The sequence below is a fragment of the Musca domestica genome, unplaced genomic scaffold (assembly GCF_030504385.1).
Source record: "Musca domestica strain aabys unplaced genomic scaffold, Musca_domestica.polishedcontigs.V.1.1 11, whole genome shotgun sequence".
NCBI classification, from domain to species: domain Eukaryota; kingdom Metazoa; phylum Arthropoda; class Insecta; order Diptera; family Muscidae; genus Musca; species Musca domestica.
In genome coordinates, this window is record NW_026712133.1 from 14059268 (window position 1) to 14074129 (window position 14862).

A 14862-nucleotide genomic window follows, 5' to 3' on the forward strand; every position below is an offset into this window, starting at 1 on the left:
AGATATATGTAGAACACAAATTTCTTCACTCAACTTGTGAAACAAACGAATTTGTAAAGGCTTTGTTATGATGTAATTTACCATTTTTACAGCTGTATTTTGCACAATTTTTAAATCACCGAGTAATGTATTTGAAACCGGTGCAGGCTAATATAATGCATTCAAAACTTGAACTTGTTGGAATGTTTCACTGGAGAGCCGAAAATTATTACCAAAAAATTGTGAAAATATGCACAATACTCGTGTTGATTGCCATATAAAAGAATCAGTATGAGTGAATATTAATATACATTGATTCAAATATTAATAAATTTTAAAGCAGAACGAAAAATGAAGTTCGGACGGGATGAACTTTTAATATTTTCCATCATAAGGATAATAGTCCCCATAAAAATAAAAAATCGGGATTTAATATTCGGACGAGTTCTATTTAATTTTAACATATGCAAGCCAAATCGGTTGGAGAATGCAGTTAATGGTGTAATAATCAAAATACTATGAAGTGGTCGGCACTATTATATGTGTGACATACCACAACTTGAACCTACTGAAAATAGTTTTCTATTGCAGAGATTGTTAGCTATTGCGAATTTGAAAAAATTCAGTGGCTAATATCATCAAAAAGATGTAAATACATCTTTTGTATCTCGTACCATCGCTCGTTACCGTGATACTGGTAGCGTAGCCCGACGTCAAGGAAGTGAACAGAAGAAAACAGCAACATCAGCAGAAATGGTTCGAAAAGTAAAGGGGCGACTTGATTAAAACCCGCGTCGAAGTGGCCGAATAATGAACATATCGCAATATTCCATTCGGCAAATATTGAAAAATGAGCTCGGAGCAAAGCCATTAAAATTCCAAAAAGTGCAGGAACTTACACCGCAACAGAAAATAGACTCAACAGAGATAAAGAGTTGCTTCGCTTGGCCGAAAGTGGGGAACTGCCGAATTTAGTTTTCTCCAATAAGAATACCTTCGTTGTCCAGCAGTTTGTAAACAAAAAAAAAAGGATCGTGTTTACTTGCCAAAGAGGTGCAGAGAGCTGAAAATATGCACCTTCGGTTGGCCACCAGAACTCAAGCACCGGCCATGGTGATGGTGTGGGTCACCATAACAGCCGATGGTCGCTCTTCGCTCGTATTATTCGACCGTGGCATCAGAATAAATGCCGAATATTATCGCGAAAATATTCTGGAGGGTGGGCATGCAAAGATTTTGGCCGCAGACCTTGGACATTCCAACAGGACTCAGCACGCGCCACCCAAGAATGGTTACAAAATGAGGTTCTTCGCTTCATTTCCAGCGCACAATGGGCAACAAAATCTCCGGATACAAATGCGTTGAACTATTGTGTCTGGAGTATTTTGGAAAGCAAGGTTGGCACTAAAAAATACCAAAGTGTCAAACGCCTCAACCAAGCGCTTCGCCGGGAATGGACCAAAATACCACAGAGCAGCATTCGGGCAGGTTTCATTGGCCGTTTGAAGGCTATTATTCGTGCCAAAGATGACCAATTCGAGCAAATCTAAATTAATTTTTAAATTTGATGCTATTTCCGACATTTTTTGCTTTCATGCAATAAAATTAAAAAAAAAAAATAAAATTTATGGCGTTTGATTTTGTTGTAGTTTTTTATCTTACACTGTATATCACATCTTCATACCAGATCTTGAGTTGATATATGAAATATTAAGGTGTGTCCAGTTTGAAAGAAGCCGGATGCGAATTTCGTGCTCTATAAAATTTATGTTTTTTTCAAAATTTGGACCAGTTGTGGGGAAGGTACCAAAAATATTGCTCCGTTCTATCCGTTCTTCATAAGATATGTTGTGTGGGGTAGAAATATTGAGATATACGATATTTGAAGACATTCGAACTCTCATTTCACATTTTTTAGAAGTTATATTTAGTTGTCGAAGTTATATTTATTCAAAACTTTGACCCTTTGTGTGGGAGGTAGCAGAATTAGTGGTCCGACACATTCCATCTTTCCACCTGGTCTTGTGTTATTAGAAATATTGGGATGTTGCAAGTTTGAATATAATCGGACGCTCATTTCGTGTTTTATGAACTTGTTCAAAATGTTTACCGTTTGCGTTTGAGTTTGAACATAATTGGATGATCCTTTCCTGTTGTATACGGAAACTTATTTTCTTTGAAATTGTCGACCTTTTGTGGGGGAGATACATGAGGTGGACCGATATTGCCCATCTCCGAACTCAATCTAAGTTTGACAAAAATATTACGATGTACCAAGTTTGGATCAAGTCGGATACTCCCTACGATAGTTAAAGTGCGCACTAGCCAGCCAGACAGACGGACGGATGGATGGACGGATACCTCTAGATCGATTCCAAATGTCCTGAAACGGATTTGGTTCAAAGAGACCTAGGGTCTAAAACCGTTATTTCGATTATGAAGGTTTTGGCTGTATCATATGATACCCATAGTATGATGTAGAGGGCAAAAAACTATATTTTTTGGGTAGTTTAATATAAGAACTCTGTGAGCTATACAAACCAAATAGAAGAGGGTGTGCTATATCTTTAATTTTTTTTAATCATACAGCTCTTCTCCAAGAATAAGAATTAAAATGAAAGAGTGTTCAATTTCTAGAAACTTAGGTTTCATCTGTTACTTAAAACTCGCACCGCACAATTCCATACCACCGCCGGCCTTTTATAAGCATTCGTTTCTAGCCAATTTTAAACAATTTCTGTCGATAAGAATGTGCTGGCGTCTAGAATTGACAGCGCTAAGTATGTTATGCTGCTGTTACTGTGAACGGCTAACAACAGTGGGCCAAGAACAATGTGTTTATTTATATCGCGCGTCATTGTCATCCAAAAATAGATAAGACGGACAATCGATACGCTTGCCATGCAATGCTAGACAATACAATGCACTAATGAGAGAATTGTTCGGATGGGAAAACTAGGGTCATCAGTTCCATTGTTTCACGCTGCTGCAATTTGCGATCGATACCACCCACAGTAGGACTCCGTGGCGCAACGGTAGCGCGTCTGACTCCAGATCAGAAGGTTGCGTGTTCAAATCACGTCGGGGTCATCATTTCAAGATTTCGATTTTTATACCCTCCACCATAGTATGGAGGGTATATTAAGTTTGTAATTTCGTTTTTAATACCCAGAAATATACATTTCCAAAAAGTATATATATTCTTGATCTGCATAAAATTCTATGTCGATCTAGCGATGTCCGTCCGTCTATCCGTCTGTGGAAATCACTCTAGTTTCCGAACAAAATTAAGTAGATTGATAAAATTTTACTCAAATGTATGTTATATCTGCAGGATTTTTGGTATTAAAAATTTGGTATTTGAAGCTCGAAATGGATACTACAGCCTAAGACAGAAAATTGTCTGTGCAGGTTCACGTCTTCGTATAGCCTCCATATAACGGTACCTCCCTAAATTCGGTATTTTGATGATTTTACATTATTTACAGTTTTTTGAGTCTCGCATTTGCATATTGTAATGGCTTATGAAAAAAATTGCCTATGCATATATATCTGCAGGATTTTTGGTATTAAAAATTTGGTATTTGAAGCTCGAAATGGATACTACAGCCTAAGACAGAAAATTGTCTGTGCAGGTTCACGTCTTCGTATAGCCTCCATATAACGGTACCTCCCTAAATTCGGTATTTTGATGATTTTACATTATTTACAGTTTTTTGAGTCTCGCATTTGCATATTGTAATGGCTTATGAAAAAAATTGCCTATGCAGGTCCAAGTCGTCATATAGACCCTAATGTAACAGCTACATTCGATATTTTTAAGATTTTAACAGAATTTTTAGCGGATTTTATTATGTTTGAGAATTGCCAAATTCGTTCCAAATGGTGGAAGGTATTGAAAGTTCGGCTCGGCCGAACTTACAGCTTTTTTACTTATTTTTTGTTCAAAACTGTTTGGGGGGATTCTGGCGATGTGGCTTTTTGGTAAAAAATATTACAGGAATATTACGTGAAGATTGGGTTAATTTTGAACTTTCTAAATCACAACGTGGATATCGATCTTAAAATCGTTGAATGAAGTCTAAGTGAATGCTTCAAAACACAAACATAAGAAGAACAGCAGACAAAGTTAAGACGGAGAATATAAATGTATAAAACATATGGGACCTATTGGGATAACTACATTCAATTCAGTTATCTTCTAGAATATTTTAATGTCCCTAATTTGAAACAGGATAATTGAAGTATGGCTATGTAAAAATGGGTCAAACGTAAGACTCCGTGGCGCAACGGTAGCGCGTCTGACTCCAGATCAGAAGGTTGCGTGTTCAAATCACGTCGGGGTCAATACTGTGTCTAACGTTTTTTTTTTTGCTTGGAGAGCATCAAATGAATTAGAACTTAAACATCGTTTTATTGACATTCTCCCTAACTGTTTCTCTCCGATTTTCTACTCATGTGTTTAACAGTGTTGCTCAAAATTGTTGGTATAATAGTAGTGGGTAAGAGAAATTTTTCCTTTACTAAACTACGGGAGATGATCCAAATTTAGAACCTAAAACAAGTATGTCTAATTTACATTATACTAATCTGCAATATAGATCGAGATATCGTTTTCTTTTCTCCCTCTTTTAATATCTTTATATTTCTGAATTCATTAGGTAAGATTTCGTAGGCTGTAGAACCTAAAAGAATATTTTAATGAAGCGAATTGTTTATTTGCCCATGGGTTCTCAATATTGATAGGTGGTACCGTTAAGTGATATATCCTTGGATCCTCATCGACTCCGTGGCGCAACGGTAGCGCGTCTGACTCCAGATCAGAAGGTTGCGTGTTCAAATCACGTCGGGGTCAAAAAAGTTAATTCATTTTTTATACTCTCCGACGATATGAAATAACAATTTTTGACTTCCAGGGGTAGGAGACTTCCTAAAAATTTCCAATTTTCAGCATTTTTAAGGTTTTAGCCACATTTTCATACTGAACTGATTTCAAACGGCATAAAAGAGTTAGAAACGCCTCTTAGTTAATATTGTTATACTTATTGAGGTAAAGCCCATAAAATACAAATTTTTAAGATTTTTAAATTTTTCAGCCAGATTGGTTGGAAGTTTATGTGTTCCTATTCTACAACTACCTTGTGATAAATTTTTATTAATTTTTTTGTAATCATATTTACATGGAAAGTTAATATTTTGTCTATTGGGCCCCAGCCACGAAACGATTCTTCCGATTTCCAGGTAGCAAACATAGGTCAAATCAATCGGTACCGTTATATGGTGTGTATTCAGGGTCTATAAGACTCCGTGGCGCAACGGTAGCGCGTCTGACTCCAGATCAGAAGGTTGCGTGTTCAAATCACGTCGGGGTCAAATTTTTATACCATACAACACATAGTGGTAAGGGTATTATGTCTTTGAGCATTTGTTTGTAACATGGAGAAGGAAGCGTGTAGACCCATATCTAATTTTAAGGATTTTCATAGTAGAATTTTAAATTTAAATAACTTTAAACATTTTCAGAAAAAATCGGCAATTTTCCTTGATTTTTTCTTTTTTCATTTAAAAAAAATATGGAAGTTTGTGAGATAATTTTCAACAATTTTCCCCCAAATAGAATAGCGCTGTCACAAATTTCACCTGCTGTGATCAAATAAATGAGAAAAACATACATTGCGTTGTTTTTAATAAAGCGGTTGCTGCAATTTTATCAACAGCACGATATGTAAAAAAATGTCAAACTAAACAAAAAACCGTAGCTCATAAGGAATATCAAATTGTTTGTCAACAACAACGGCCAACATATGGATGTGCGAGCATGTCCTTTGCAGCAGAGCCAGAGAAGCGTGGAGAAAATATGAAAAATCTGCAAAATTAAATTAAAAATCTGTTGCAATATGTTAGGCAGTTAAACTATGGGTATCAACCGCAGCAGCAATAACAACACTGTCACCATTACCAACAATGACAGCCATGGCGAAAAAACCAACAGCAGCAGCAGCAATGGCATTATATCAACATCATCACCAACAACCAACCAACGAACCAACGAACGAACTAACGTACGAACGAACAATAGACAACGAACGTTCAAACAAACTTTGAGAAGCTTACAAAGCCAAAAGACGGACATAGACACTTTGCTATGCAGCACGCCAACACTATTATGTGTTGAACAAACACGTTGTGCTTGCTCGCTCACACACACACAGACATACGATGCACATGTTAGCTGCCGTTATTCGCTTCATGGAAGTCATGGCTACGGAACACATCCTGTGTGGAACACTGAAAAAGACTCACACACACACCTATAGTTACAATTCATGTCATACATCTTCAAAGCCCAATGAACAAAGGATGAAAGCATGAAGTGTTATAGTGTGTGTGCGTGTATTCGCCATTCACATACACACGCACTCTCTCTCTCTCGCATGGTGCCCAAGTGACATATGCACCATTAAATGAGTTTAGACGGCATTGTGCAAATGTTGCACCTTCATGTTGCCGCTGCATCACCACCACCGCCACTGTTGCTTCGCAAACAATGCATATTATTTCGAAGCTTTTGTTCTTGAGGTTGCTTGCTTTTGTTTTAAATTGTTTGAAAACAACAGCAAAAAACTATGAAATTAAATTTAGCAAAAAGTCAAGATACCCCAACGCATGGAGTACACAATCAACAGGTGAAGGTAGTTGGAGATGGTGTTGAGTGAAAAATTCTTTTGTGTAAAACTGCGATTGTGGTCTTGTAAAACAAACATAAATTTTGTGGTAGCAGAAAGGTGAGGCTTTTCTAAGGAATATAAATTCCGCCATTTCCTGTGGAGGAAAATAAATAAATGTTTTCAGGTTTCTGTGATAAGTATCTCGTCCGCAAAATCACACATCAAAATTTCATAGAAATACATAGTTAAGCTCACTCCGTAGGTTAAAGAAGCTTAGAAACATTTCAGTCCCAAAACCTGTTAGAAAATGCCAGTCGGTTGCAAAAATATGTATACCCTTAGCCTTATGGCCATTTATTCGTTTGCAACCTTTGTGCAGCTTTAGGAGATGAAGTGAGTTTACAAGTCTCATTAGATCTTATGTGGGTAGAAATATTACAATTTGCAAAGTTTGAAGTAAATTGGCTAGAGAGGGAATATATCATTTGATGCGGCCAAAACGTGCCTTATTGAAATAAAGGTTTTAGAACCTAGGCCTCTTTGGACCAAATCCGTTTCAGGACATTTAGAGTCAATTTTGCGATGTCCGTCCGTCTGTCTGGCTGGTGCGCACGATAACTCTCGAAGAGAGTATCCGATTTGGTCCAAACATGATACATCGTAATATTATTATAAAACTTAGATCGAGTTCGAAGATGGCCAATATCAGTCACACCTTTTGGTAACCCACCTACCAAAGGTCGAAATTTAAAAAAAAAAAAAATATTTTAATGCAAGGATGATCCAATTTTACTCCAACTTTGCTAACCCCAATATTTGTATCAATGCTAGGTCAGGTGCGAAAACGACAATAACGGTCTACTCCATCAAGTACCTCCACCACAAAGGCTCAATATTTTGAATATCCATGAAGCTCATAAAAAAGGTGAAATTATCATCCGGTTCCTCACGCACATTTTAACATGAAGGTAGAACCAATATATTATTATTATCATATTATCATATTTATTTAGGTCCGATACGAAATGGACAATATTGACCCATTTCTAGGAATCTACAAAATTTGAATAATCATAACAGAAGTCAAAATATGTTTAAATAATAGAACATTGAATAAGGGTATACATGTGTCGGCAAAACCGACTGATACTATTTAACTTGTTTTGAAAGATTTTGGACCTTTTTGGGAGGGATGGCAGAAGGAGTTGATCGATATCGATTGAAAGTAGAGCTAAACAAGTAAAAAAGCTATAAGTTCGGCCGGGACGATCTTTGAATACCCTCCACCATTTGGAACGATTTTAGCAATTTTCAAAAAAAATTAAAATCTGTTCAAAAGTCTGTTAAAATCTTGAAAATGCCGAATGTAGCCGTTGTAGTGGGGTCTATACGACGACGTGGACCTGCATAGGCAAATTTTGTCAAATATTAAAATGCTAAACTTGAAAAAAAAAATCGGAGAATAATGTAAAATCATCAAAATACCGAATATCGGGAGGTTCCATTATATAAGGGGCTATACGAAGACGTGGACATGCACAGACAATTTTCTGTCATAGGCTGTAGTATCCACTACGAACATCAAATACCAAGTTTGAAAGAATTCCGGTAAATAATGTCGCTAAAATCAACCAAGTACCGAATATCGGGAGGTACAGTTATATGGGGGGGCTATATGAAGACGTGAACCTGCACCGACAATTTTCTGTCTTAGGCTGTAGTATCCATTACGAATTTCAAATACCAAATTTGAAAAAATTACGGTGAAGAATGTCGCTTAAATCACCAAAATACCGAAAAAGGGAAGGGATATGGGGGCTATAACAAAACGTGGATATACATGACCCATTTTCAATACCAAAAGTCCTGCAGGCATAATATGCATAAAGTCACAGACTCCATAAAGTATATATATTCATAATAAACATGAAATAGAAACGAATAAAAATGGAGTGAGTTCGGCCGGTCCGAACTTTGAATGGGGGCTATACGAAGACGTGGACCTGCACAGACAATTTTCTGTCATAGGCTGTAGTATTCATTTCAAACTTCAAATACAAAATTCGAAACAATTCCAATAAATATTGCCGCAAAAATCATAAAAAAGGAATATCGGTCTGTTGAAATCACGATACAACCCACATTAATTGACATAGAGTCTTAAAATTGGGCAGAACAATTTGTATTGTGTGCAGAATGGTTGGTATTGAAAATGATATATATGTATATATATATAGGTCCACATTTTGATATAGCCGTCATATAACGGTACCTCCCGATATTCGGTATTTTATTGATCTTTGCCACATTTTTTTACGGATTTGTGGCGGAACATAGTATATATAATTTCACGTTTTGGTATTTTGATGATTTTCGAAACATTATTTCACGAATGTGTCCGAAAACTGGTATTTGTATGTCATAGTGGGTTCTGGCTCCTGTGGTGCAACTTTGTATGCATAGCCCCTATATAACGGTAATTTCCGATATTCGGTATTTTGATGATTTTTGCCACATTTTTGTGGCGGATTTATCTAAATAAATGGTACATTGGGTCCTAGCTCCGGTGGCGAATTATTGTATTTATAGGTCCACGTTTTGGTATAGCCACCATATAATGGTACCTCGCGATATTCAGGACTTTTATTTTAGTCACATTTTTATACAGATTTGTCTAAAAATTGGTATTTGTAGTTCGCAATGTGTTCTAGCGTCGTTGGCGGAACATAGTATATATAGGTCCACGTTTTCGTATAGCCCCCACATAATGGTACCACCAGATATTCAGTACTTTGATGATTTTTGCCACATTTATCCACGGATTTGTCTAAAAATTGGTAGTTGTAGTTCATAATGTATTCTAGCTCCGGTGGAAGAACATTGAGTATTTCCTATAGAGCACATATAACGATAACCAGCGATATTCGGTATTTTAATAATCCTAGTCCCATTTACCCATGAAATGGTTTCAAATTTGGTATTTAAAAAGATTTGGTAGATGACAATCCTTGAGGTATAAAACTGTCTATAGAGGATCCCGTTTTGATATGCCCCCCCTTTTTTTCACCCAAAATTCACGCAAACCTTCTTTTGTGCTGAATTTCATAATTATCCGAAATTTGCCAAGCTTCGAAACGAATTTACATCGACCAAAATCAAATCATGTCATAACATGCAAAATCGATATTTTTAGAGTTTTCCACTAAGATTTTTTTTTTACTACATTTCTTATTTATTTAAAAAAATCCATTCTTCATGTGGGCCATTAGCAAGCCATTAGAAAGCCAATTTAAGATATGCACGTTCACATATAACAACCTAGATAAATACCATCCATTAGGGTTATTGTTTGTTTGAAGAAGAAGCAGAAGATCCATGACACTTCATTCCCTGAAACAATTGAACAAATATCCTTTGCAATTCCATGAGATTGCATTGCCGTGATATCCACAACGCTCGTCGGAGCTTCCTTTGCCTTAAGTTGTGATTTTAGTTTTTTTTTCAACTCACTTCACCGTTTCTGCGGTTCGTTTAGTTTCAGTTTGGATTCTGTTCGGTTTGTTTGTGCAACAGGGCAACATGTTGGTGCAACATTGTAATGGTTGGGGGTGCTGCTGTTGTTTGTTTTCCATTGACTGTCATCTTGCAGCCTGGCGCTGCAAACAATTGAATTTCGAGATAACGAATGCCCCCAAAAGTGTATTTAGTAGCAAATAAGTGGCGCTCAAAAGAACCGCAAACTGTGGCATGTTAAACAACTCGACATGCGGCATAAAAGGCAGCAAGCCAGCAACAACAACAACAATAACTACTATGTGTTCACAAACAACAAAACAAAATGGGAAAACAACAAAAACCGAACTCGAACCACAACAATAATAAAAATTAAAACAAAACAAAAACTGAATGAATGAACAACAACATGTAGGAAACCATATAGAAAAGAAGCCGAAGAGGAGAGTGGAAAAAGGGACTCAGATGCATAGGTGTTCTAGAGAGGATGAATGTGTGTAACTGTGGAACTGAAACAATAGCTTTGCCACACAACTGTTACGCAAACAAGAACACTAAAAGACAATGCCAAAGTCGAGGAGTCTAAGAGGAGGTAGATGGTGATGGTGGGACATTAGGATATGAACAGACCTATAGACGATGTGTAAATATGTTCTACCTGTAGAGGCCGTTGCAGGTATCTAATTACAGAGAATAACTATTAAATTATTCTCTGTTATTAGATACCTGCAAAAGAGCTTCCAACTAGAAATGTAATTTACAGAAAAGGTCTTCTTCTGCTAAAAAGAAGCTGTGGACCAACTTCTAACTATGGAAATCCTGAAAAATATCTACTATCTTTAGAAGCTCTCAAAAAGAACTATCTACGTAAAGGACGTTTTAAGAAATTATCATTTACTTTCGTTTTGTAATCCACCCTAATGTCCACGTGCTCACTTCTTTAGAGACAAAAGAAAAAACTTTTCTTGCTTCGGTGGTATGTTACACAACAAACATACGTAGGTAATTGTGCAACATATGTTACCGGTTTCGAAAACTGAAAACAAAACAGAACTTAATTCAAACTGACACTTTCACATACCGGAAAACGGAGAAAAAGACACACAATACCCGTTTGAAGATAATGGAAACGGTGGCACTGTAGGGAAGAAGAAAAGGAAAAACACACAAAACAATAGCAAAAATTTAACACTCTTAAAGTTGTTAGTAGCGCTATTTATGTTAAATAAAAACAAAGAAGTAAAAAAGAAGCTGAGTTTGGCCGGGCCTAACTTTTTATACCCTCCACCACTGAGAAGGAACTTGAAATTTAAAAAATAAATCGTCTAAAAATGCCTCTTAAATGAAAACCGTTGTATGTGGGCTATACAAAGACGTGGACCTGCGTAGAATATTTTCAGTCAAGGGTTCAAGTGCCCATTGCGAGCTTCAAATAAGGAAAACATTTCGGTGAATACTGTCACTAAAATCATCCAAATACCAAATATCGGGGGGCACCGTTGTATGGGGGGTACGCGATATCGTGGACCTATATAAACGTTTCTATTTTACGGGCTAAAGTATTCAGAAGGAACTCCTTTTGTCGATTTTCAGACAATTCTATTGAAAATTGCGGCTAAAATCATCAAAATACCAAATATCGGAAGGTACCGTAATATGGGGGATATAAGAAGACATTGACCTGCATGAGCAATTTTCAGTCAAAAACTTCAAATACGAAATTTCAAACAATTCCGGTTAAAAATGTCGTTAATATCATCAAAATACCGAATATCGTTATATGGGGGCTATGCGAAGGCGTGGACCTGCACCGACAATTTTCTGTCATAAGCTGTAGTATCCATTGCGAACTTCAAACACCAAATTTGAAACAATTCCGTAGCATAATGTCGCTTAAATCATCAAAATACCGAATATCGGGGGGTACCGTTGTATGGAGGGTATACGATATCGGAGACCTATATTGACAAATCTCTTTAAGGCTGTAAAGTAATCCTAAAAGCTGTTTGTGTAGGAGATCTGATAATTCCTTTGAAAAATGAGGCTAAAATCGTCAAAATACTGAATTTCGTCAAAATACTGAACCGTTGTATGGGGGCTATACATATGGTGCACCGATATAGCCTACTTTCGAACTTGACCTGCGTGCAGAAAAAATATTGATCAGTGCAAAATTTTAGCTCCCTATCTTAATTCGTTTTGACTCTAGCATGCTAAAAAATGTCGGAAATAGCATAAAATTTTAGAATAAGTTTAGATTTGTTAGAACTGTCACCTTTGGCACGAATTATGGCCTTCAAACGACCAATGGAACCATCACACGCTGCCCGCAACAGCTCTGTGGTATTTTGGCTCATTTCCGGCGAAGCGCTTGCTTGAGGCGATCGAAACGTTGTTATTTTTTATTGCCAATCTTGCTTTCCAAAATACTCCAGACACAATAGTCCAACGGATTGGTGTCCGGAAATGTTGGTGGCCATTGAGCGCTGGAAATGAAGCGAAGAACCTCATTTTGTGACCATTCTTGGGTGGCGCGTGCTGAGTGCGATGGTCCTGAGTCCTGTTCGAATGTCCAAGGTCTGCGGACAAAATGTGTGCGTGCCCAAGGCTGTAATAGACCCTCCAGAATATTTCCGCGATAATATTCGGCGGAGAGCGACCATCGGCGCTTGAGTTCTGGTGGCCAACCAAAGGTGCACATTATCAGCTGACCTCTTTGGCGAGTAAACACGATCATTTTGTTTGTTTACAAACTGCTGGCCGGGGAATGTTTTTCATCGACGACAACAAAATTCGGCAGTTCACCACTTTCGGCCAAGCGAAGCAACTCTTTAGCTCTTTTGAGTCTATTTTCTTTCTGTTGCGGTGTAAGTTCTTGCACTTTTTGGAGTTTCAATGGCGTTACCCCGAACCCATTTTTAATATTTGCCGAATGGAATATTGCGATATGTTCAGCTCACGAGCCATTTTTCGGCCACTGCGACGCGGATTTCGATCAAGTCGCACCGGCCATGGTGATGGTGTGGGCCGCCATAACAGCAGATAGTCGCTCTCCGCTCGTATTAATCAACCGTGACATCACAATAAATACCGAATATTATCGCGAAAATATTCTGAAGGGAGTCTTGGACATGCAAACATTTTGGTCGCAGACCTTGGACATTCCAAAAGGACTCTGCACGATCGTACTCAGTACGCGCCACCCAAGAATGGTTACACAATGAGATTCCTCGCTTTATTTCCAGCGCACAATGGCCACCAAAATCTCCGGATACCAATCCGTTGGACTATTCTGTCTGGAGTATTTTCGAAAGCAAGGTTGGCACTAAAAAAAATACCAAAGTGTCGATCACCTCAAGCAAACGCTTTGCCGGGAATGGGCCAAAATACCGCAGAGCAACATTTGGGCGGCGTGTGACGGTTTCGTTGTCCGTTTGAAGGCCAGAATTCGTGCCAAAGGTGACCAATTTGAAAAAATCTAAACTATTTCTAAAATTTTATGCTATTATAAAATAATTTAAAAATTATGGCGTTTGACTTTGTTGCAGTTTGTTTTATCTCACCCTGTATTTTAAAAACCACCTCAAGATCTCAGTCCCAGATACCATCCTCAATATCACATTTCGGGGATTCCTTCCCCCAATACCCAATTTAGTACCACTTAGTACAGGATTTCAGCAATATTCCATCACTCAGTACCAAATTTAGTACTATTTAGTACTTTTCGTACAATTAAAGTACAAATCCACCTCCATATCTCAATTCCAGATACCAACAGAGACTTCAATAAAAATATGAAGTTGCCAGCCCTATCCTTTCACCCAATACCAAATTTAGTACCATATAGTACTTTTCGACGCATTTTCAGACCCCAGCCAGTCCGGGCTACACATGGACAGCAAACCTAATATCAAATTCCAGATTTCTAGCACCATCGCTTCACGCAATACAAAATTGTAACAAATATAGTACTATTTGGTAATTGTATAACATTTTAGTATTTTTCGGACCCCTTTTTAACGAACCCAGCCTCATTGCACGCCTACGCACCAAGACAAACCATCGTGAAAATTTGAGAATTCTTCAACCGTTTCGTCTGCGAGTCGATTCTCAGTCACTCAGTTATTTCACTACTCTTTCATCTATCTTCTTCTTCTATATCTATAAAAGAGGAAAATGTTTGTATGTTTGTTTGTTTGTTTGTAATTTATGGACTCGAAAACCGCTGAATAGATTTTCCTGAAAATTTCCATATATACTGCAACATCGCCTGAAAGTAACATAGGCCATATACATTTTTGAATTTCCACTTGGAACTGGAGATAAAGCATCAGAATCGGAGGTACCTCCCAAAACTTTAGATTTTATATGCACATATCTATTGATTGGTTGAAGATACAGTCTCCAAATTTGGAATACGTAACGGAATTTGGAACAAAAATAAGTTTGCCAAATTATATTGAAATCGGTTCAGATTTGGATATAGCTCCCATATATATTTTCGGCCGATTTCAAGCATTTGATGCACCAAAAACGCTATGTATCCCCAATTTCAATGAAATTTGAAACGTGTGATAGATTTTATCTAAAAAATTGATTTCCAAAATTATATTGAAATCGGTTCAGATTTGGATATAGCTCCAATATACATTCTCGGCCGATTTCATGTATTTGGTGGACCAAACACAATATGTATTTCCAA

At 37.4% G+C, this 14862-nt stretch overlaps 1 protein-coding gene and 4 non-coding genes across 5 annotated transcripts in view; 4 read left to right on the forward strand and 1 right to left on the reverse strand.

Moving 5' to 3' along the window:
- The window catches only part of LOC101898782 (serine-rich adhesin for platelets), a 364178-nt gene that overhangs the window by 27407 nt on the left and 321909 nt on the right, over nt 1–14862 (reverse strand). The gene's annotated exons all lie outside the window — the stretch shown is intronic.
- Nucleotides 2998–3069, forward strand: TRNAW-CCA (transfer RNA tryptophan (anticodon CCA)). The gene has a single exon. It is a non-coding gene; the product is annotated as a tRNA-Trp (tRNA).
- TRNAW-CCA (transfer RNA tryptophan (anticodon CCA)) lies at nt 4255–4326 on the forward strand. Its single transcript has one exon. It is a non-coding gene; the product is annotated as a tRNA-Trp (tRNA).
- TRNAW-CCA (transfer RNA tryptophan (anticodon CCA)) lies at nt 4763–4834 on the forward strand. The gene has a single exon. It is a non-coding gene; the product is annotated as a tRNA-Trp (tRNA).
- Nucleotides 5281–5352, forward strand: TRNAW-CCA (transfer RNA tryptophan (anticodon CCA)). Its single transcript has one exon. It is a non-coding gene; the product is annotated as a tRNA-Trp (tRNA).